Genomic DNA, 24,241 nt, shown 5'->3' with positions numbered 1-24,241 from the left:
TCCAGGAGACTGACAGGAGATTCTCCAGGAGGCTGACCGCAGAGGGTCCAGGAGAATGACCGCAGACGGTACAGGAGACTGCCCGCACACGGACCAGGAGACTCACAGCAGACGGTCCAGGGGACTGACTGGAGACAGTCCAGGAGACTGACCAGAGGTAGTCCAGGAGACTTAACGGAGTGAGTCCAGGAGATTGACCGCAGACAGTCCAGGAGACTGACCGCAGACCGTCCAGGGGATTGACCGCAGACAGTCCAGCAGACTGACCACAGACGGTCAAGGAGACGGACCGCAGATGGTCCAAGAGTCAGATCGCAGACAGGAGACTGGCCGCAGACAGTCCAGGAGACTGAGCGGAGATGGCCCAGGAGACTGACCGGAGACGGTCCAGGAGACTGACCGCAGATGGTCCAGGAGACTGACCGCAGATGGTCCAGGAGACTGCCGGCAGTCGGTCCAGGAGATTGACTGCAGACGGTCCACGAGACTGACCGCAGAAGGTGCAGGAGACTGACCGGAGGCAGTCCACGAGACTGACTGGAGGCAGTCCAGCAGACTGACCGCAGACCGTCCAGAAGACTGACCGCAGACAAGAGACTGACCGGAGATGATCCAGGAGACTGACCGGAGTCAGTCCTGGAGACTGACCGGGAAGAGTCCAGTAGACAGACTGGAGACGGTCCAGGAGACCAACCGGAGACAGTCCAAGAGACTAACCAGAAACAGTCCAGGAGACTGACCAGAGTTGGTCCAGGATACTAACCGGAGATGGTCCGGCAAACTGACCAGAAACGGTCCAGGAGACTGACCGGAGATGGTCCAGGAGACTGGCCGCAGATGGTCCAGGAGACTGACCGGAAATGGTCCAGGAGTCTGACCGGAGAGAGTCCAGGAGACTGACCGCAGATGGTCAAGGAGACTGAATGCACATGGTCCTGGAGACTGATCGCAAACAGGAGACTGACCGCAGAAAGTCCAGGAGATTGACTGGAATCGGTCCAGGAGACTGACCGGAGTCAGTCCAGGAGACTGACCGGAGAGAGTCCTGGAGACTGATTGGTTAGAGTCCAGTAGACTGCCTGGAGACGGTCCAGGAGACTGACCGGAGACAGTCCAAGAGACTAACCAGAAACAGTCCAGGAGACTGACCAGAGACAGTCCAGGATACTGACCGGAGATGGTCCAGGAGACCAACCGGAGATGGTCCAGCAAACTGACCAGAGACGGTCCAGGATACTGACCGGAGATGGTCCAGGAGACTGACCGGAAATGGTCCAGGAGTCTGAACGGAGAGAGTCCAGGAGACTGACCAGAGATAGTCAAGGAGACTGAACGCAGACCGTCCAGGAGACGGAACACAGACAGTCCAGGAGACTGACCACAGATGGTCCAGGAGACTGACTGCATACAGGAGACTGACCGGAGACAGTCCAGCAGACTGACCGGAGACGGTCCAGGTGACTGACCGCAGACTGTCCAGGAGACTGACCGGAGACAGTCCAGGAGACTGAACAGAAAGAGTCCAGGAGTCTGATCGCAGACGGGTCAAGGAAACTGACACAGACAGTCCAGGAGACTGACTGGAGACGGACAAGGAGACTGACCGGAGATGGTCCAGGAGACTGACTGGAGACGGTCCAGGAGACGGAACGCAGCTAGACGATTGACCAGAGATGGTTCAGGTGACTGACCAGAGACAGTCCAAGAGACTGACCGGAGACGGTCCAAGATACTGACCGGAGATTGTCCAGGAGACTGACCGGAGATGGTCCAGGAGAATGACCAGAGACGGTCCAGGAGACTGACCGGAAATGGTCCAGGAGACTGCCCGGAGGGAGTCCAGGAGAGTGACCAGAGATAGTCGAGGAGACTGAATGCAGACGGTCCAGGAGACTGACCGCAGATGGTCCAGGAGAATGACCGCAGACGGTCCAGGAGACTGACAGCAGACAGTCTAGGAGGCTGACCGGAGGCGGTCCACGAGACTGACCTGGGTTAGTCCAGCTGACTGACCGCAGACCGTCCGGAAGACTGACTGCAAACGAGAGACTGACTGGAGATTGTCCAGGAGACTGACCGGAGATTGTCCAGGAGACTGACCGGAGATTGTCCAGGAGATTGACCGGAGACAGTCCAGGAGACTGACTGCAGACAGTCCAGCAGAATGACCGAAGCTAGAAGACTCACCGGAGAGGGTCCAGGAGACTGACCGCAGACTGTCCAAGAGATTGACCGGAGACAGTCCAGGAGACTTACCAGAGTCAGTCCAGGAGACTGACCGGAGACAGTCCAGGAGACTGACCGGAGACAGTCCAGGAAACTGACCGGACGGAGTCCAGGAGACTGACCGCAGACGGTCAAGGAGAATGACCGCAGATGGTCGAGTAGACTGACCGCAGACAGGAGACTGACCGCAGGCAGTCCAGGTACTGACTGGAGCTGGTCCAGGAGACTGACCGGAGATTGTCCAGGAGACTGACCGGAGATGGTCCAGGAGATTGACCGCAGACAGTCCAGGCGACTGGCAGTAAATGTTCCAGGAGACTGCCCGCAGACGGTCCAGGAGACTGCCCGCAGAAGGTCCAGGAGATTGCCCGCAGACGGTCCAGGAGCCTGACCGCAGACGGTCCAGGAGACTGACCGCAGACGGTCCAGGAGACTGACCAGAGACGGTCCAGGAAACTGACCGCAGACAGGAGACTGACAGCAGACGGTCCAGGAGATTGATCGCAGACGGTCCAGGAGACTGATCAGAGACGGTCCAGGAGACTGATCAGAGACGGTCCAGGAGACTGACCGGAGGCAGTCCAGGAGACTTACTGGAGCGAGTCCAGGAGACTGACTGCAGACAGTCAAGGAGACTGACCGCAGACAGTCCAGGAGACTACCCGCAGTCGGTCCAGGAGATTGACTGCAGACAGTCCAGGAGACTGACTGCAGACTGTCCAGGAGACTGATTGGTGACGGGCCAGGAGCCTGACCGCAGACAAGAGTCTGACTGGAGATGTCCAGGAGACTGACTGGAGACAGTCCAGAAGACTGACCAGAGAGAGTTCAGGAGACTGACCGCAGCCAGTTCAGGAGACTGACCGCAGCTCGAAGACTGACCGGAGAGGGTCCAGGATACTGATCGCAGACAGTCCAGGAGATTGACTGGAGACAGTCCAGGAGACTGACCGGAGTCAGTCCAGGAGACTGACCGGAGAAAGTCCAGGAGACTGAATGGAGACAGTCCAGGAGACTGACCGCAGAGAGTCCTGGAGACTGACCAGAGAGAGGCCAGTAGACTGACCGGAGACGGTCCAGCAGACTGACCGCAGATAGTCCAGGAGACTGACAGGAGATTCTCCAGGAGACTGACCGCAGAGGGTCGAGGAGAATGACCACAGACGGTACAGGAGACTGCCCGCACACGGACCAGGAGACTCACAGCAGATGGTCCAGGGGACTGACCGGAGACAGTCAAGGAGGCTGACCGCAGTCAGGAGACTGACCGCAGTCAGGAGACTGACCGAAGACAGTCCAGGAGACTGACCAGAGGTAGTCCAGGAGGCTTAATGGAGAGAGTCCAGGAGATTGACCGCAGACAGTCCAGGAGTCTGACCGCAGACCGTCCAGGGGATTGACCGCAGACAGTCCAGCAGACTGACCGCAGACGGTCAAGGAGACAGACCGCAGATGGTCCAAGAGACAGATCGCAGACAGGAGACTGACCGCAGACAGTCCAGGAGACTGACCGGAGATGGTCAGGAGACTGACTGGAGAGGGTCCAGGAGACTGCCCGCAGATGGTCCAGGAGACTGCCGGCAGTCGGTCCAGGAGATGGACTGCAGACGGTCCACGAGACTGACCGCAGAAGGTGCAGGAGACTGACCGGGGACAGTCCACGAGACTGACCGGAGGCAGTCCAGTAGACTGACCGCAGACCGTCCAGAAGACTGACCGCAGACAAGAGGCTGACCGGAGATGGTCCAGGAGACTGACCGGAGACAGTCCATGAGACTGACCAGAGAGAGTCCAGGAGACTGACTGACCGCAGATAGAAGATTGATCGGAATGGGTCCAGAATACTGACCGCAGACAGTCCAGGAGATTGACTGGAATCGGTCCAGGAGACTGACCGGAGTCAGTCCTGGAGACTGACCGGAGAGAGTCCAGTAGACAGACTGGAGACGGTCCAGGAGACCGACCGGAGACAGTCCAAGAGACTAACCAGAAACAGTCCAGGAGACTGACCAGAGACGGTCCAGGATACTGACCGGAGATGGTCCAGGAGACTAACCGGAGATGGTCCGGCAAACTGACCGGAGATGGTCCAGGAGGCTGACCGGAGATGGTCCAGGAGACTGACCGGAAATGATCCAGGAGTCTGACCGGAGAGAGTCCAGGAGACTGACCGCAGATGGTCAAGGAGACTGAACGCAGATGGTTCTGGAGACTGATCGCAAACAGGAGACTGACCACAGAGAGTCCAGGAGACTAACTGGAATCGGTCCGGGAGACTGACCAGAGTCACTCCAGGAGACTGACCGGAGAGAGTCCAGGAGACTGACCGGAGTCAGTCCAGGAGACTGACCGGAGAGAGTCCTGGAGACTGACTGGAGAGAGTCCAGTAGACTGCCTGGAGACGGTCCAGGAGACTGACCGGAGACAGTCAAGGAGATTGACCGCAGCTAGATGACTGACTGGAGAGGGTCCAGGAGACTGAATGCAGAAAGTCCAGGAGATTGACCAGAGAACGTCCAGGAGACTGACGGGACTCAGTCCAGGTGACTGACCAGGGAGATTCCAGGAGACTGACAGGAGATGTTCTAGGAGACTGACCGCTAAGGGTCCAGGAGACTGGCCACAGACGGTCCAGGAGACTGACTGCAGACGTTCCAGGAGACTGACTGCAGACGGTCCAGAAGACAGACCGGAGACGGTCCAGGAGACTGACCGCAGATGGTCTAGGAGACTGACCGGAGGTGGTCCACGAGACTTAACTGGGTTAGTCCAGCTGACTGACCGCAGACCATCCAGAAGACTGACTGCAGATGAGAGACTGACCAGAGATTGTCCAGGAAACTGACCGGAGATTGTCCAGGAGACTGACGGGAGCTTATCCAGGAGACTGATCAGAGACAGACCAGGAGACTGACCGCAGAGAGTCCAGGAGACTGACTGAAGCTAGAAGACTGACCGGAGAGGGTCCAGGAGGCTGACCGCAGACTGTCCAGGAGATTGACCGGAGACAGGCCAGGAGACTAACCGGAGTCAGTCAAGGAGACTGACCGGAGACAGTCTAGGAGTCTGACCGGAGACAGTCCAGGAATCTGACCGGAGGTAGTCCAGGACACTGACCACAGACGGTCAAGGAGACTGACTGCAGATGGTCCAGGAGACTGACCGCAGACAGGAGACTGACCGCAGACAGTCCAGGTACTGACTGGAGACAGTCCAGGAAACTGACCGGAGATGGTCCAGGAGACTGACCGGAGATGGTCCAGGAGACTGACCGCAGACAGTACAGGCGACTGGCAGTAAATGTTCCAGGAGACTGCCCGCAGACGGTCCAGGAGACTGCCCGCAGACGGTCCAGGAGATTGCACGCAGACGGTCCAGGAGAGTGACAGCAGACGGTCCAGGAGACTGACCGCAGATGGTCCAGGAGACTGATCAGAGACGGTCCAGGAGACTGACCAGAGGCAGTCCAGGAGACATACCAGAGCGAGTCCAGGAGACTGACTGCAGACAGTCCAGGAGACTGACCGCAGACAGTCCAGGAGACTGACTGGAGTGAGTCCAGAAGGTTGACCGGAGAGCATCCAGGAGACTGACCGGAGATGGTCAAGGAGACTGACCGGAAATGTTCCAGGAGACTGACCAGAGGCGGTCCAGGTGACTGACCAGAGACGGTCCAGGAGACTGACCGCAGATGGACCAGGAGACTGACCGCAGATGGTCCAGGAGACTGCCCGCAGTTGGTCCAGGAGATTGACTGCAGACAGTCCAGGAGACAGACTGCAGGCTGTCCAGGAGGCTGACTGGTGACGGGCCAGGGGACTGACCGCAGACAAGAGACTGACCGGAGATATCCAGGAGACTGACCGGAGACAGTCCAGGAGACTGACCAGAGAGAGCCCAGGAGACTGACCGCAGTCAGTTCAGGAGACTGACCGCAGCTAGAAGACTGACCGGAAAAGGTCCAGGATACTGACCGCAGACAGTCCAGGAGATTGACTGGAGACAGTCCAGGAGACTGACCGGAGTCAGTCCAGGAGACTGACCGGAGAAAGTCCAGGAGACTGAATGGAGACAGTCCAGGAGACTGACCGCAGAGAGTCCTGGAGACTGACCAGAGAGAGGCCAGTAGACTGACCGGAGATGGTACAGCAGACTGACTGCAGATAGTCCAGGAGACTGACAGGAGATTCTCCAGGAGACTGACCGAAGAGGGTCGAGGAGAATGACCGCAGACGGTACAGGAGACTGCCCGCACACGGACCAGGAGACTCACAGCAGACGGTCCAGGGGACTGACCGGAGACAGTCAAGGAGACTGACCGCAGTCAGGAGACTGACCGGAGACAGTCCAGGAGACTGACCGCAGTCAGGAGACTGACCAGAGGTAGTCCAGGAGACTTAACCGAGAGAGTCCAGGAGATTGACCGCAGACAGTCCAGCAGACTGACCGCAGACGGTCAAGGAGACGGACCGCAGATGGTCCAAGAGACAGATCGCAGACAGGAGACTGACCGCAGACAGTCCAGGAGACTGACCGGAGATGATCCAGGAGACTGACCGGAGAGGGGCCAGGAGACTGACCGCAGATGGTCCAGGAGACTGCCGGCAGTCGGTCCAGGAGATGGACTGCAGATGGTCCACGAGACTGGCCGCAGAAGGTGCAGGAGACTGCCCGGGGACTGTCCACGAGACTGACCGGAGGCAGTCCAGCAGACTGACCACAGACCGTCCAGAAGACTGACCACAGACAAGAGGCTGACCGGAGATGGTCCAGGAGACTGACCGGAGACAGTCCATGAGACTGACCAGAGAGAGTCCAGGAGACTGACCGCAGTCAGTCCAGGAGTCTGACCGCAGCTAGAAGATTGATCGGAATGGGACCAGAATACTGACCGCAGACAGTCCAGGAGATTGAATGGAATCGGTCCAGGAGACTGACCGGAGACAGTCCAAGAGACTAACCAGAAACAGTCCAGGAGACTGACCAGAAACGGTCCAGGATAATGACCGGAGATGGTCCAGGAGACTGACCGGAAATGATCCAGGAGTCTGACCGGAGAGAGTCCAGGAGACTGACCGCAGATGGTCATTAAGACTGAATGCAGATGGTCCTGGAGACTGATCGCAAACAGGAGACTGACCGCAGATGGTCAAGGAGACTGAATGCAGATGGTCCTGGAGACGGATCGCAAACAGGAGACTGACCGCAGAGAGTCCAGGAGATTGACTGGAATCGGTCCAGGAGACTGACCGGAGTCAGTCCAGGAGACTGACCGGAGAGAGTCCTGGAGACTGACCGCAGAGAGTCCAGGAGACTGACCGGAGACAGTCCAGCAGACTGACTGGAGAGAGTCCAGTAGACTGCCTGGAGATGGTCCAGGAGACTGACCGGAGACAGTCAAGGAGATTGACCGCAGCTAGATGACTGACTGGAGAGGGTCCAGGAGACTGAATGCGGAAAGTCCAGGAGATTGACCAGAGAACGTCCAGGAGACTGACGGGACTCAGTCCAGGTGACTGACCAGGGAGATTCCAGGAGACTGACAGGAGATGTTCTAGGAGACTGACCGCTGATGGTCCAGGAGACTGGCCACAGACGGTCCAGGAGACTGACTGCAGACGTTCCAGGAGACTGACTGCAGACGGTCCAGGAGACAGACCGGAGACGGTCCAGGAGACTGACCGCAGACGGTCTAGGAGACTGACCGGAGGTGGTCCACGAGACTTAACTGGGTTAGTCCAGCTGACTGACCGCAGACCATCCAGAAGACTGACTGCAGATGAGAGACTGAACGGAGATTGTCCAGGAGACTGACCGGAGATTTTCCAGGAGACTGACCGGAGATTTTCCAGGAGACTGATCGGAGACAGTCCAGGAGACTGACTGCAGAGAGTCCAGGAGACTGACTGAAGCTAGAAGACTGACCGGAGAGGGTCCAGGAGGCTGGCCGCAGACTGTCCAGGAGACTGACCAGAGGCAGTCCAGGAGACTTACCGGAGCGAGTCCAGGAGACTGACCAGAGAGAGTCCAGGAGACTGACCGCAGTCAGTTCAGGAGACTGACCGCAGCTAGAAGACTGACCGGAAAGGGTCCAGGATACTGACCGCAGACAGTCCAGGAGATTGACTGGAGACAGTCCAGGAGACTGACCGGAGTCAGTCCAGGAGACTGACCGGAGAAAGTCCAGGAGACTGAATGGAGACAGTCCAGGAGACTGACCGCAGAGAGTCCTGGAGACTGACCAGAGAGAGGCCAGTAGACTGACCGGAGACGGTCCAGCAGACTGACCGCAGATAGTCCGGGAGACTGACAGGAGATTCTCCAGGAGACTGACCGCAGAGGGTCGAGGAGAATGACCGCAGACGGTACAGGAGACTGCCCGCACACGGACCAGGAGACTCACAGCAGACGGTCCAGGGGACTGACCGGAGACAGTCAAGGAGACTGACCGCAGTCAGGAGACTGACCGCAGTCAGGAGACTGACCGGAGATGATCCAGGAGACTGACCGGAGAGGGTCCAGGAGACTGACCGCAGATGGTCCAGGAGGCTGCCGGCAGTCGGTCCAGGAGATGGACTGCAGATCGTCCACGAGACTGACCGCAGAAGGTGCAGGAGACTGCCCGGGGACAGTCCACGAGACTGACCGGAGGCAGTCCAGCAGACTGACCGCAGACCGTCCAGAAGACTGACCACAGACAAGAGGCTGACTGGAGATGGTCCAGGAGACTGACCGGAGACAGTCCATGAGACTGACCAGAGAGAGTCCAGGAGACTGACCGCAGCTAGAAGATTGATCGGAATGGGACCAGAATACTGACCGCAGACAGTCCAGGAGATTGACTGGAATCGGTCCAGGAGACTGACCGGAGTCAGTCCTGGGGACTGACCGGAGAGAGTCCAGTAGACAGACTGGAGACGGTCCAGGAGACCGACCGGAGACAGTCCAAGAGACTAACCAGAAACAGTCCAGGAGACTGACCAGAGACGGTCCAGGATACTGACCGGAGATGGTCCAGGAGACTGACCGGAAATGATGCAGGAGTCTGACCGGAGAGAGTCCAGGAGACTGACCGCAGATGGTCAAGGAGACTGAATGCAGATGTTCCTGGAGACTGATCGCAAACAGGAGACTGACCGCAGATGGTCAAGGAGACTGAATGCAGATGGTCCTGGAGACTGATCGCAAACAGGAGACTGACCGCAGAGAATCCAGGAGATTGACTGGAATCGGTCCAGGAGGCTGACCGGAGTCAGTCCAGGAGACTGACCGGAGAGAGTCCTGGAGACTGACCGCAGAGAGTCCAGGAGACTGACCGGAGACAGTCCAGCAGACTGACCGGAGTTAGTCCAGGAGACTGACCGGAGGGGTGTCCTGGAGACTGACTGGAGAGAGTCCAGTAGACTGCCTGGAGACGGTCCAGGAGACTGACTGGAGACAGTCAAGGAGATTGACCGCAGCTAGATGACTGACTGGAGAGGGTCCAGGAGACTGAATGCGGAAAGTCCAGGAGATTGACCAGAGAACGTCCAGGAGACTGACGGGACTCAGTCCAGGTGACTGACCAGGGAGATTCCAGGAGACTGACAGGAGATGTTCTAGGAGACTGACCGCTGAGGGTCCAGGAGACTGGCCACAGACGGTCCAGGAGACTGACTGCAGACGTTCCAGGAGACTGACTGCAGACGGTCCAGGAGACAGACCGGAGACGGTCCAGGAGACTGACCGCAGACGGTCTAGGAGACTGACCGGAGGTGGTCCACGAGACTTAACTGGGTTAGTCCAGCTGACTGACCGCAGACCATCCAGAAGACTGACTGCAGATGAGAGACTGAACGGAGATTGTCCAGGAGACTGACCGGAGATTGTCCAGGAGACTGACCGGAGATTTTCCAGGAGACTGATCGAAGACAGTCCAGGAGACTGACTGCAGAGAGTCCAGGAGACTGACTGAAGCTAGAAGACTGACCGGAGAGGGTCCAGGAGGCTGACCGCAGACTGTCCAGGAGATTGACCGGAGACAGGCCAGGAGACTAACCGGAGTCAGTCAAGGAGACTGACCGGAGACAGTCTAGGAGTCTGACCGGAGACAGTCCAGGACACTGACTGGAGGTAGTCCAGGAGACTGACCACAGACGGTCAAGGAGACTGACTGCAGATGGTCCAGGTACTGACTGGAGACGGTCCAGGAGACTGACCGGAGATGGTCCAGGAGACTGACCGGAGATGGTCCAGGAGACTGACCGCAGACAGTACAGGCGACTGGCAGTAAATGTTCCAGGAGACTGCCCGCAGACTGTCCAGGAGACTGCCCGCAGATGGTCCAGGAGATTGCCCGCAGACGGTCCAGGAGACTGACAGCAGACGGTCCAGGAGACTGACCGCAGATGGTCCAGGAGACTGACCGGAGGCAGTCCAGGAGACTTACCGGAGCGAGTCCAGGAGACTGACTGCAGACAATCCAGGAGACTGGCCGCAGACAGTCCAGGAGACTGACTGGAGAGAGTCCAGAAGGTTGACCGGAGAGCATCCAGGAGACTGACCGGGGATGGTCAAGGAGACTGACCGGAAATGTTCCAGGAGACTGACCATAGGCGGTCCAGAAGACTGACCACAGATGGACCAGGAGACTGACGCAGATGGTCCAGGAGACTGCCCGCAGTTGGTCCAGGAGATTGACTGCAGACAGTCCAGGAGACAGACTGCAGACTGTCCAGGAGGCTGACTGGTGAAGGGCTAGGAGACTGACCGCAGACAAGAGACTGACCGGAGATATCCAGGAGACTGACCGGAGACAGTCCAGGAGACTGACCAGAGAGAGTCCAGGAGACTGACCGCAGTCAGTTCAGGAGACTGACCGCAGCTAGAAGACTGACCGGAGACAGTCCAGGAGACTGACCAGAGAGAGTCCAGGAGACTGACCGCAGTCAGTTCAGGAGACTGACCGCAGCTAGAAGACTGACCGGAAAGGGTCCAGGATACTGACCGCAGACAGTCCAGGAGATTGACTGGAGACAGTCCAGGAGACTGACCGGAGTCAGTCCAGGAGACTGACCGGAGAAAGTCCAGGAGACTGAATGGAGACAGTCCAGGAGACTGACCGCAGAGAGTCCTGGAGACTGACCAGAGAGAGGCCAGTAGACTGACCGGAGACGGTCCAGCAGACTGACCGCAGATAGTCCAGGAGACTGACAGGAGATTCGCCAGGAGACTGACCGCAGAGGGTCGAGGAGAATGACCGCAGACGGTACAGGAGACTGCCCGCACACGGACCAGGAGACTCACAGCAGATGGTCCAGGGGACTGACCGGAGACAGTCAAGGAGACTGACCGCAGTCAGGAGACTGACCGGAGGCAGTCCAGGAGACTGACCAGAGGTAGTCCAGGAGACTTAACGGAGAGAGTCCAGGAGATTGACCGCAGACAGTCCAGGAGTCTGACCGCAGACCGTCCAGGGGATTGACCGCAGATGGTCCAAGAGACAGATCGCAGACAGGAGACTGACCGCAGACAGTCCAGGAGTCTGACCGCAGACGGTCAAGGAGATGGACCGCAGATGGTCCAAGAGACAGATCGCAGACAGGAGACTGACCGCAGACAGTCCAGGAGACTGACCGGAGATGGTCCAGGAGACTGACTGGAGAGGGTCCAGGAGACTGACCGCAGATGGTCCAGGAGACTGCCGGCAGTCGGTCCAGGAGATGGACTGCAGATGGTCCACGAGACTGACCGCAGAAGGTGCAGGAGACTGACCGGGGACAGTCCACGAGACTGACCGGAGGCAGTCCAGCAGACTGACCGCAGACCGTACAGAAGACTGACCACAGACAAGAGGCTGACCGGAGATGGTCCAGGAGACTGACCGGAGACAGTCCATGAGACTGACCAGAGAGAGTCCAGGAGACTGACCGCAGTCAGTCCAGGACACTGACCGCAGCTAGAAGATTGATCGGAATGGGTCCAGAATACTGACCGCAGACAGTCCAGGAGATTGACTGGAATCGGTCCAGGAGACTGACCGGAGTCAGTCCTGGAGACTGACCGGAGAGAGTCCAGTAGACAGACTGGAGACGGTCCAGGAGACCGACCGGAGACAGTCCAAGAGACTAACCAGAAACAGTCCAGGAGACTGACCAGAGACGGTCCAGGATACTGACCGGAGATGGTCCAGGAGACTAACCGGAGATGGTCCGGCAAACTGACCAGAGACGGTCCAGGAGGCTGACCGGAGATGGTCCAGGAGACTGACCGGAAATGATCCAGGAGTCTGACCGGAGAGAGTCCAGGAGACTGACCGCAGATGGTCAAGGAGACTGAATGCAGATGGTCCTGGAGACTGATCGCAAGCAGGAGACTGACCGCAGAGAGTCCAGGAGATTGACTGGAATTGGTTCAGGAGACTGACCGGAGATGGTCCAGGAGACTGACCAGAGAGAGTCCAGGAGACTGACCGCAGTCAGTTCAGGAGACTGACCGCAGCTAGAAGACTGACCGGAGAGGGTCCAGGATACTGACCGCAGACAGTCCAGGAGATTGACTGGAGCCAGTCCAGGAGACTAACCGAAGACAGTCCAGGAGACTGATCGGAGACAGTCCAGGAGACTGAATGGAGACAGTCCAGGAGACTGACCACAGAGTGTCCTGGAGACTGACCAGAGAGAGTCCAGTAGACTGACCGGAGACGGTCCAGGAGACTGAATGGAGACAGTCCAGGAGACTGACCACAGAGTGTCCTGGAGACTGACCAGAGAGAGTCCAGTAGACTGATCGGAGACAGTCCAGGAGAAAGAATGGAGACAGTCCAGGAGACTGACCGCAGAGAGTCCTGGAGACTGACCAGAGAGAGTCCAGTAGACTGACCGGAGACGGTCCAGCAGACTGACCGCAGATAGTCCAGGAGACTGACAGGAGATTCTCCAGGAGGCTGACCGCAGAGGGTCCAGGAGAATGACCGCAGACGGTACAGGAGACTGCCCGCACACGGACCAGGAGACTCACAGCAGACGGTCCAGGGGACTGACTGGAGACAGTCCAGGAGACTGACCAGAGGTAGTCCAGGAGACTTAACGGAGTGAGTCCAGGAGATTGACCGCAGACAGTCCAGGAGACTGACCGCAGACCGTCCAGGGGATTGACCGCAGACAGTCCAGCAGACTGACCACAGACGGTCAAGGAGACGGACCGCAGATGGTCCAAGAGTCAGATCGCAGACAGGAGACTGGCCGCAGACAGTCCAGGAGACTGAGCGGAGATGGCCCAGGAGACTGACCGGAGACGGTCCAGGAGACTGACCGCAGATGGTCCAGGAGACTGACCGCAGATGGTCCAGGAGACTGCCGGCAGTCGGTCCAGGAGATTGACTGCAGACGGTCCACGAGACTGACCGCAGAAGGTGCAGGAGACTGACCGGAGGCAGTCCACGAGACTGACTGGAGGCAGTCCAGCAGACTGACCGCAGACCGTCCAGAAGACTGACCGCAGACAAGAGACTGACCGGAGATGATCCAGGAGACTGACCGGAGTCAGTCCTGGAGACTGACCGGGAAGAGTCCAGTAGACAGACTGGAGACGGTCCAGGAGACCAACCGGAGACAGTCCAAGAGACTAACCAGAAACAGTCCAGGAGACTGACCAGAGTTGGTCCAGGATACTAACCGGAGATGGTCCGGCAAACTGACCAGAAACGGTCCAGGAGACTGACCGGAGATGGTCCAGGAGACTGGCCGCAGATGGTCCAGGAGACTGACCGGAAATGGTCCAGGAGTCTGACCGGAGAGAGTCCAGGAGACTGACCGCAGATGGTCAAGGAGACTGAATGCACATGGTCCTGGAGACTGATCGCAAACAGGAGACTGACCGCAGAAAGTCCAGGAGATTGACTGGAATCGGTCCAGGAGACTGACCGGAGTCAGTCCAGGAGACTGACCGGAGAGAGTCCTGGAGACTGATTGGTTAGAGTCCAGTAGACTGCCTGGAGACGGTCCAGGAGACTGACCGGAGACAGTCCAAGAGACTAACCAGAAACAGTCCAGGAGACTGACCAGAGACAGTCCAGGATACTGACCGGAGATGGTCCAGGAGACCAACCGGAGATGGTCCAGCAAACTGACCAGAGACGGTCCAGGATACTGACCGGAGATGGTCCAGGAGACTGACCGGAAATGGTCCAGGAGTCTGAACGGAGAGAGTCCAGGAGACTGACCAGAGATAGTCAAGGAGACTGAACGCAGACCGTCCAGGAGACGGAACACAGACAGTCCAGGAGACTGACCACAGATGGTCCAGGAGACTGACTGCATACAGGAGACTGACCGGAGACAGTCCAGCAGACTGACCGGAGACGGTCCAGGTGACTGACCGCAGACTGTCCAGGAGACTGACCGGAGACAGTCCAGGAGACTGAACAGAGAGAGTCCAGGAGTCTGATCGCAGACGGGTCAAGGAAACTGACACAGACAGTCCAGGAGACTGACTGGAGACGGACAAGGAGACTGACCGGAGATGGTCCAGGAGACTGACTGGAGACGGTCCAGGAGACGGAACGCAGCTAGACGATTGACCAGAGATGGTTCAGGTGACTGACCAGAGACAGTCCAAGAGACTGACCGGAGACGGTCCAAGATACTGACCGGAGATTGTCCAGGAGACTGACCGGAGATGGTCCAGGAGAATGACCAGAGACGGTCCAGGAGACTGACCGGAAATGGTCCAGGAGACTGCCCGGAGGGAGTCCAGGAGAGTGACCAGAGATAGTCGAGGAGACTGAATGCAGACGGTCCAGGAGACTGACCGCAGATGGTCCAGGAGAATGACCGCAGACGGTCCAGGAGACTGACAGCAGACAGTCTAGGAGGCTGACCGGAGGCGGTCCACGAGACTGACCTGGGTTAGTCCAGCTGACTGACTGCAGACCGTCCGGAAGACTGACTGCAAACGAGAGACTGACTGGAGATTGTCCAGGAGACTGACCGGAGATTGTCCAGGAGACTGACCGGAGATTGTCCAGGAGATTGACCGGAGACAGTCCAGGAGACTGACTGCAGACAGTCCAGCAGAATGACCGAAGCTAGAAGAATCACCGGAGAGGGTCCAGGAGACTGACCGCAGACTGTCCAAGAGATTGACCGGAGACAGTCCAGGAGACTTACCGGAGTCAGTCCAGGAGACTGACCGGAGACAGTCCAGGAGACTGACCGGAGACAGTCCAGGAAACTGACCGGACGGAGTCCAGGAGACTGACCGCAGACGGTCAAGGAGAATGACCGCAGATGGTCGAGTAGACTGACCGCAGACAGGAGACTGACCGCAGGCAGTCCAGGTACTGACTGGAGCTGGTCCAGGAGACTGACCGGAGATTGTCCAGGAGACTGACCGGAGATGGTCCAGGAGATTGACCGCAGACAGTCCAGGCGACTGGCAGTAAATGTTCCAGGAGACTGCCCGCAGACGGTCCAGGAGACTGCCCGCAGAAGGTCCAGGAGATTGCCCGCAGACGGTCCAGGAGCCTGACCGCAGACGGTCCAGGAGACTGACCGCAGACGGTCCAGGAGACTGACCGCAGACGGTCCAGGAGACTGACCAGAGACGGTCCAGGAAACTGACCGCAGACAGGAGACTGACAGCAGACGGTCCAGGAGATTGATCGCAGACGGTCCAGGAGACTGATCAGAGACGGTCCAGGAGACTGATCAGAGACGGTCCAGGAGACTGACCGGAGGCAGTCCAGGAGACTTACTGGAGCGAGTCCAGGAGACTGACTGCAGACAGTCAAGGAGACTGACCGCAGACAGTCCAGGAGACTACCCGCAGTCGGTCCAGGAGATTGACTGCAGACAGTCCAGGAGACTGACTGCAGACTGTCCAGGAGACTGATTGGTGACGGGCCAGGAGCCTGACCGCAGACAAGAGTCTGACTGGAGATGTCCAGGAGACTGACTGGAGACAGTCCAGAAGACTGACCAGAGAGAGTTCAGGAGACTGACCGCAGCCAGTTCAGGAGACTGACCGCAGCTCGAAGACTGACCGGAGAGGGTCCAGGATACTGATCGCAGACAGTCCAGGAGATTGACTGGAGACAGTCCAGGAGACTGAATGGAGACAGTCCAGGAGACTGACCGGAGAGAGTCCTGGAGACTGCCCAGAGAGAGTCCAGTAGACTGACCGGAGACAGTCCAGCAGACTGACCGCAGATAGTTCAGGAGACTGACAGGAGATTCTCCAGGAGACTGACCGCAGAGGGTCCAGGAGAATGACCGCAGATGATACAGGAGTCTGCCCGCACACGGACCAGGAGACTCACAGCAGACGGTCCAGGGGACTGACCGGAGACAGTCCAGGAGACTGACCGCAGTCAGGAGACTGACTAGAGACAGTCCAGGAGACTGATAAGAGGTAGTCCAGGAGACTTAACGGAGAGAGTCCTGGAGATTGACCGCAGACAGTCCAGGAGACTGACCGCAGAACATCCAGGGGATTGACCGCAGACAGTCCAGCAGACTGACTGCAGACGGTCAAGGAGACGGACCGCAGATAGTCCAAGAGACAGATCGCAGACAGGAGACTGACCGCAGACAGTCCAGGAGACTGACCGGAGATGGTCCAGGAGACTGACCGCAGGCATTCCAGGAGACTGACCGTAGATGGTCCAGGAGACAGACCAGAGACGGTCCAGAGACTGACCGCAGACAGTCCAGGAGACTGACCACAGACAGTCCAGGAGATAGACCGCAGCTAGAAGACTGACCGGAGAGCGTCCAGGAGATTGACCGCCGACGGTCCAGGAGACTGACCGCAGACAATCCAGGAGACTGACTGCAGCTAGAAGACTGACCGGAGAGCGTCCAGGAGATTGACCGCAGACGGTCCAGGAGACTGACCACAGACAGTCCAGGAGATAGACCACAGACAGTCCAGCAGACTGACCGCAGATAGAAGACTGACCGGAGAGTGTCCAGGAGATTGACCGGACACATTCCAGGAGACTGGCTGGAGAGAGTCCAGGAGACTGACCGGAGAAGGTCACGGAGACTGATCGGAGACGGTCCAGGAGACTGACCGCAGACGGTCCAGGAGACTGACCGCAGACGGTCCAGGAGACTGACCGCAGACGGTCCAGGAGACTGACCAGAGACGGTCCAGGAAACTGACCGCAGACAGGAGACTGACAGCAGACGGTCCAGGAGATTGATCGCAGACGGTCCAGGAGACTGATCAGAGACGGTCCAGGAGACTGATCAGAGACGGTCCAGGAGGCTGACCGGAGGCAGTCCAGGAGACTTACTGGAGCGAGTCCAGGAGACTGACTGCAGACAGTCAAGGAGACTGACCGCAGACAGTCCAGGAGACTACCCGCAGTCGGTCCAGGAGATTGACTGCAGACAGTCCAGGAGACTGACTGCAGACTGTCCAGGAGACTGATTGGTGACGGGCCAGGAGCCTGACCGCAGACAAGAGTCTGACTGGAGATGTCCAGGAGACTGACTGGAGACAGTCCAGAAGACTGACCAGAGAGAGTTCAGGAGACTGACCGCAGCCAGTTCAGGAGACTGACCGCAGCTCGAAGACTGACCGGAGAGGGTCCAGGATACTGATCGCAGACAGTCCAGGAGATTGACTGGAGACAGTCCAGGAGACTGAATGGAGACAGTCCAGGAGACTGACCGGAGAGAGTCCTGGAGACTGCCCAGAGAGAGTCCAGTAGACTGACCGGAGACAGTCCAGCAGACTGACCGCAGATAGTTCAGGAGACTGACAGGAGATTCTCCAGGAGACTGACCGCAGAGGGTCCAGGAGAATGACCGCAGATGATACAGGAGTCTGCCCGCACACGGACCAGGAGACTCACAGCAGACGGTCCAGGGGACTGACCGGAGACAGTCCAGGAGACTGACCGCAGTCAGGAGACTGACTAGAGACAGTCCAGGAGACTGATAAGAGGTAGTCCAGGAGACTTAACGGAGAGAGTCCTGGAGATTGACCGCAGACAGTCCAGGAGACTGACCGCAGAACATCCAGGGGATTGACCGCAGACAGTCCAGCAGACTGACTGCAGACGGTCAAGGAGACGGACCGCAGATAGTCCAAGAGACAGATCGCAGACAGGAGACTGACCGCAGACAGTCCAGGAGACTGACCGGAGATGGTCCAGGAGACTGACCGCAGGCATTCCAGGAGACTGACCGCAGATGGTCCAGGAGACTGACCGTAGATGGTCCAGGAGACAGACCAGAGACGGTCCAGAGACTGACCGCAGACAGTCCAGGAGACTGACCACAGACAGTCCAGGAGATAGACCGCAGCTAGAAGACTGACCGGAGAGCGTCCAGGAGATTGACCGCCGACGGTCCAGGAGACTGACCGCAGACAATCCAGGAGACTGACTGCAGCTAGAAGACTGACCGGAGAGCGTCCAGGAGATTGACCGCAGACGGTCCAGGAGACTGACCACAGACAGTCCAGGAGATAGACCACAGACAGTCCAGCAGACTGACCGCAGATAGAAGACTGACCGGAGAGTGTCCAGGAGATTGACCGGACACATTCCAGGAGACTGGCCGGAGAGAGTCCAGGAGACTGACCGGAGAAGGTCACGGAGACTGATCGGAGACGGTCCAGGAGACTGACCGCAGACGTCCAGGAGACTGCCCGCAGATGGTCCAGGAGATTCACCGCAGACGGTCCAGGGGACTGACTGCAGATCGTCCAGAAGACAGGCCGTGGACAAGAGATTGACCGGAGATGGTCCAGGAGACTGACCGCAGACAGTCCAGGAGACTGACCGCAGCTAGAAGACTGACCGGAGAGCATCCAGGAGATTGACCGCAGACGGTCCAGGAGACTGACCGCAGACAGTCCAGGAGATAGACCGCAGATAGTCCAGCAGACTGACCGCAGATAGAAGACTGACTGGAGAGTGTCCAGGAGATTGAGCGGACATATTCCAGGAGACTGGCCGGAGAGAGTCCAGGAGACTGACCGGAGAAGGTCACGGAGACTGATCGGAGACGGTCCAGGAGACTGACCGCAGACGGTCCAGGAGACTGCCCGCAGATGGTCCAGCAGACTCACTGCAGACGGTCCAGGGGACTGACCAGAGACGGTCTAGTAGACTTACCGCAATCAGGAGGCTGACCGGAGACGGACCAGGAGACTGACCAGAGATGGTCCAGGAGACATACCGGACACATTCCAAGAGACTGACTGGAGAGAGTCCAGGTGACTGACTGGAGAAGGTCCCGGAGACTGATCGGAGATGGTCCAGGAGACTGACCGCAGACGGTCCAGGAGACTGCCCGCAGATGGTCCAGCAGACTCACTGCAGACGGTCCAGGGGACTGACCGGAGACAGTCCAGTAGACTTACCGCAATAAGGAGGCTGACCGGAGACGGTCCAGGAGACTGACAGGCGGCAGTCCAGGAGACTTACTGGAGAGAGTCCAGGAGACTGACCGCAGACAGGAGACTGACCGGAGATGGTCCAGGAGACTGACCGGAGGCAGTCCAGGAGACTTACCAGAGAGAGTCCAGGAGACTGACCGCAGCTAGAAGACTGACCGGAGACAGTTCATGAGACTGACCGGACACATTCCAGGAGACTGACCGCAGACAGTCCAGGAGACTGACCGCAGACAGTCCAGGGTACTGACCGGGGAAGGTCCCGGAGACTGACCGGAGATGGTCCAGGAGACTGACAGCAGACAGTCCAGGAGACTACCCGCAGACGGTCCAGGAGACCAACCACAGACGGTCCAGGGGACTGACCGGAGATGGTCCAGTAGACTTAATGCAGTCAGGAGACTGACCGGAGACAGTCCAGGAGACTGACCGCAGACAGTCCAGGAGACTGACCGCAGACGGTCCAGGAGACTGACCGCAGGCGGTCCAGGAGACTGACCAGAGATGGTCCAGAGACTGACCGCAGACAGGAGACTGACCGGAGACGGTCCAGGAGACTTACCAGAGCGAGTCCAGGAGACTGACCTTAGACAGTCCAGGAGACTAACCGCAGACAGTCCAGGAGACTGACCGGAGACAGTCCAGGAGATAGACCACAGACAGTCCAGCACACTGACCGCAGACAGTCCAGAAGACAGACCGTGGACAAGTGATTGACCGGATATGGTCCAGGAGACTGACCAGAGACAGTCCAGGAGACTGATCGCAGCTAGATGACTGACCGGAGAGGGTCCAGGAGACTGACCACAGAGAGCCCAGGAGATTGACCGGAGACAGTCGAGGAGACTGACAGGAGTCAGTCCAGGAGACTGACCAGAGAGATTCTAGGAGACGACAGGAGATGTTCCAGGAGACTGACCGCAGAGGTTCCAGGTGATTGGCCACAGGCGGTCCAGGAGACTGACCGCAGACAGTCCAGGAGACTGACAGTAGATGGTCCAGGAGACTTACCGGAGACAGCCCAGGAGACTGACCCCAGATGATCCAGGTGACTGACGGGAGACAGTCCAGGAGACTGACCACAGACAGTCAAGGAGACTGACCGCAGGTAGATGACTGACCGGAGAGGGTCCAGGAGACTGACCGTAGACAGTCCGGATGACTGACCGGAGAGAGTGGAGGAGACTGATAGCAGACGGTCCAGGAGACTGCCTGCAGACAGTCTAGGAGACTGACCGCATACGGTCCAGCAGACTGACCGCAGAAGGTCCAGGGGACTGACCAGAGACTGATCGCAGACAGGAGATTGACCAGAGATGGTCCAGGAGATTTACCGGAGCGAGTCCAGGAGACTGACCGCAGACAGTCCAGGAGACTGACCACAGACAGTCTAGGAGATAGACCGCAGACAGTCCAGCAGACTGACCGCAGACAGTCCAGCAGACTGACCGCAGATCGTCCAGAAGACAGACCGTGGACAAGAGATTGAACAGAGATGGTCCAGCAGACTGATCGGAGAGGCTCCAGGAGACTGACCGCAGACAGTCCAGGAGATTGACCGGAGACAGTCGAGGAGACTGACAGGGGTCAGTCCAGTAGACTGACCAGAAGTGTTCAGGAGACTGACCGCAGATGGTCCAGGAGACTGACCGAAGCTAGAAGACTGACCGGAGTTGTTCCAGGAGACTGACCGGAGACAGTGCTGGAAACTGACCGGAGACGGTCCAGGAGACTTTCCGGAAATGATCCAAGAGACTTACCGGATACAGTCCAGGAGACTGACCGGAGACAGTCCAGGAAACTGACCAGAAGAGTTCAGGAGACTGACCGCAGATGGTCCAGGAGACTGACCGCAGATGGTCCAGGTGACTGTCCGCAGACAGGAGACTGACCGCAGGCAGTCCAGGAGACTGACTGGAGACAGTCCAGGAGATTGACCGGAGACGGTCCAGTAGACTGCCCGCAGACAGTCCAGGAGACTGACAGCAGATGGTCCAGGAGAATGCCCGCACCAGGAGACTGACCACAGGCGTTCCAGGAGGCTGACCGCAGACGGTCCAGGAGACTGACCAGCGACGGTCCAGAGACTGACCGCAGACAGGAGACTGACCGGAGACGGTCCAGGAGGCTTACCGGAGCGAGTCCAGGAGACTGACCGCAGACAGTCCAGGAGACTGACCGCAGACAGTCCATAGAAACATAGAAACATAGAAGATAGGAGCAGGAGTAGGTTATTCGGCCCTTCAATGTGATCATGGCTGATCATCCAAATTCAGTACCCTGTCCCTGCCTTTTCCCCATATCCCTTGATCCCTTCAGCCTCAAGAAACATATCCAACTCTTTCTTGAATATATTTAATGAACTGGCCTCCACCGCCCTCTGTGGCAGAGAATTCCACAGGTTCACCACTCTCTGGGTGAAGAAATTCCTCCTCATTTCAGTCCTAAATGGCTTACCCCTTATCCTTAGACTATGACCCCTGGTTCTGGACTCCCCGGCCATCAGAAACATCCTTCCTGCATCTAGTCTGTCCAGACCTGACAGAATTTTATAGGTTTCGATGAGATCCCCTCTCAATCTTCTAAACTCCAGTGAGTATAAGCCCAATCAACACAATCTCTCCTCATACGTCATTCCTGCCATCCCAGGTATCAGCCTGGTGAATCTTCGCTGCACTCCCTCCATGGCAAGAACGTCCTTCCTCAGGTATGGTGACCAAAACTGCACACAATACTCAAGGTGCGGTCTCACCAAGGCCCTGTACAGCTGTAGCAAGACATCCTTGTTCCTGTACTCGAACCCTCTTGCTACGAAGGCCAGCATACCATTTGCCTTCTTAACTGCCTGCTGCACCTGCATGCTTACCTTCAGTGACTGGTGCACAAGGACACCCAGGTCTCTTTGCACTTCCCCTTCTCCCAATCTATTGCCATTCAAATAATAATCTGCCTTCCTGTTTTTGCCACCAAAGTGGATAACCTCACATTTATCCACATTATAGTGCATTTGCCATGTTTCTGCCCAATCACCCAACCTGTCCAAATCGTACTGGAGTTTCGCGGCATCCTCCTCGCAGCTTACCCTCCCGCCCAGCTTTGTGTCGTCTGCAAATTTGGAGATATTACATCCAATTCCCTCGTCCAGATCATTAATATATATTGTGAACAGCTGGGGTCCTAGGACCGATCCTTGCGGTACCCCACTAGTCACTGCCTGCCACTCGCAAAACGACCCGTTTATTCCAACTCTTTGCTTTCTGTCCGCCAACCAGTTCTCTATCCAAGTCAATACCTTGCCCCCAATCCCATGTGCCTTAATTTTGCACGCTAATCTCTTGTGTGGGACCTTATCGAAATCCTTCTGAAAGTCCAAATACACCACATCCACTGGTTCTCCCTTATCTATTTTACCAGTTACATCCTCAAAAAATTCCAGTAGATTAGTCAAGCATGATTTACCTTTTGTAAATCCATGTTGACTTTGTCCGATCCTGTCACTGCTTTCCAAGTGCTCTGCTATTACATCTTTTATAATAGACTCTAGCATTTTCCCCACTACCGATGTCAGGCTTACCGGTCTATAATGCCCTGCTTTTTCTCTACCACCTTTTTTGAATAGTGGGGTAACATTAGCTACCCTCTAATCCATGGGTACTGTTCCAGATTCTATCGAGTTCTGGAAGATGACCAGTAATGCATCTACTATCTCTAGGGCCACTTCCTTAAGTACCCTGGGATGTAGACCATCAGGCCCTGGGGATTTATCGGCCTTCAGTCCCATCAATTTTCCTAACACCATTTTCCTACAAATACTGATTTCTTTCAGTTCCTCGCTTTCATCAGACCCTATGTTCCCCGGCATCTCTGGGAGGTTATTTGTGTCCTCCTTTGTGAAGACAGAACCAAAGTATGCATTTAGTTGGTCTGCCATTTCCTTGTTTCCCATTATAAATTCCCCTGATTCTGACTGTAAGGGACCTACGCTTGACTTCACTAATCTTTTTCTCTTCACATATCTATAAAAGCTTTTACAGTCAGTTTTTATGTTCCCTGTTAGCTTACTCTCATATTCTATTTCCCCTTTCTTAATTAATTCCTTTGTCCTCCTTTGTTGACTCCTAAACTGCTCCCAATCCTCAGGATTATTGCTTTTTCTAGCCAATTTATATGTCCTCTCCTTGGATCTTATGCTATCCCTAATTTCCCTTGTTAGCCACGGTTGAGTCACCTTTTTTGTTTTATTTTTACGCCAAACTGGGATGAACAAATTCTGTAGCTCATCCATTCGGTCTTTGAATGTTTGCCATTGCCAATCCACCGTCAACGCTTTGAGCGCCATTCCCCACTCAATCCTACCCAACTCGCTCCTCAGACCATCGTAGTTTCCTTTATTTAAATTGAGGACCCTTGTCTCTGAGTCAACTACTTCATTCTCCATCTTAATGAAGAATTCGATCATATTATGATCGCTCCGACCCAAGGGGCCTCGTACAACAAGATTGCTAATTAATCCTTTCTCGTTGCATAATACCCAGTCTAAGATGGCCTGATCTTTGGTTGGTTCCTCAACATATTGGTCCAGGAAACCATCCTGTAAACACTCCAGGAATTCCTCCTCCAC

This window comes from Somniosus microcephalus, chromosome 1 (assembly GCF_052327205.1).
Source record: "Somniosus microcephalus isolate GS21.2 chromosome 1, FLI_Smic_1.0, whole genome shotgun sequence".
NCBI classification, from domain to species: domain Eukaryota; kingdom Metazoa; phylum Chordata; class Chondrichthyes; order Squaliformes; family Somniosidae; genus Somniosus; species Somniosus microcephalus.
This window is presented reverse-complemented; position numbering follows the sequence as displayed.